This window comes from Martes martes, assembly GCF_963455335.1.
Source record: "Martes martes genome assembly, chromosome: 10".
In the NCBI taxonomy this organism is placed as follows: Eukaryota; Metazoa; Chordata; class Mammalia; order Carnivora; family Mustelidae; genus Martes; species Martes martes.
The window spans coordinates 99,527,154-99,528,516 of NC_137898.1; positions in this window are offsets into that span (position 1 = coordinate 99,527,154).

A 1,363-nucleotide genomic window follows, 5' to 3' on the forward strand; every position below is an offset into this window, starting at 1 on the left:
TCGGTCTCAGCTGAACTTGCCTCATTCATTCAGACATTCCTTCATGGGAGCTCAGTATGTGCCAGGAATCCTATACTGAAAGTATAAAGGATGGAAAAGGCAATTTCTCTGCACTTTTATTGCCTTACTCTGGTCAGTGGGGGTAAGAACAACACATGTATCATGTACATATAGTTCAATGTGACAGAAGGTGCTAAGGGCCATTGAAAAGGTTTGGGAATGTTCAGGAGAGGGAGAGGTTACTTCCTTACTCCTCTGCGGATGGGGATCACTGCAGGCTTCACAGGAGTAGATGGTATGTGAGCTCGTTCTTCAATCGGTAAGCTTTAGCGATACAGAGATGTCTGGGAAGGACATTCCAGGAGGCGAGCATTGTCCAAGCGAAGACAGATGAAAAGCACGGAATACACAGGATCAAGCCGGAACAGGCAGTGGTGTGGACAGATTGCAGGGTGGATGGAGGGTAGGTGAGAAAAGGGTCTGGAGAAGTTTGAAAGATCGGCCTGGGCCGGATCAGGGAAGACCTTAAATCCTCTGGAAATAAGGGCAGGCTCAGCAAACCTGCTGCTGTCTTTGGAACAAAAGATGTGCTAGCTGAATAAAAATGTTACTTCTGAATTCTGTACTTTATTGGCCAACTCGACCACTTAGATTTTAACAATTCCATTGTCTTGACCTTTCTGAAAATCGTTTTCTGCCCAAAATGGACATGGCTATTGATAAGGACAGAGTGTAAATGGAAGTCGACCTGCCTTTCAGTAACACTATTGGCTTTGCTTTTTGTCTGCTCACCTCTTAACGCTAGAGGAACTTTGCTTGGCAGCTGATGGGGACAGAGGGAAAGAGGTTTTAAGAAGTCAGCTCAGGCATCTTAACACTCAACTGGGAATGGGGGAAAAAACACCTTTTACTTCCTGCATCTACATATACGGTTGGCTTAGAAATAAATTACATCAAAGATCACTCAGTGGGAACTAAGCCAGAGGACTAAACCTGGCAATATTATCTAGCAGCACGGAGAAAGGCTGAAGTGCTAATGCAAAGCCTTCTCTCTCTTTTGAAATGGGCATAGGGAGCACTGACATAACCTGCAGGTCTGTGTTAAACTACGCGCACACACACACACACACACACACGCACGCACACACGCATGATTCAGCCTATGTAAGGGGAAAGGGAAGAAGCAAAGAAAAATAAATCTCTCTGTACAGAACTATTTTTCACCTGATCCTCCTCAAGCTAGTCCTTCGAGTCCTGTCCCCGCAATGGAACGCGTGGGCAGGCCCAGGCTCCTGGTAATGCCGCTGGGTGCCGTCTGCCTGGGGACGACTTCATGACCTTCACATTTGACCACGTTTGGGGG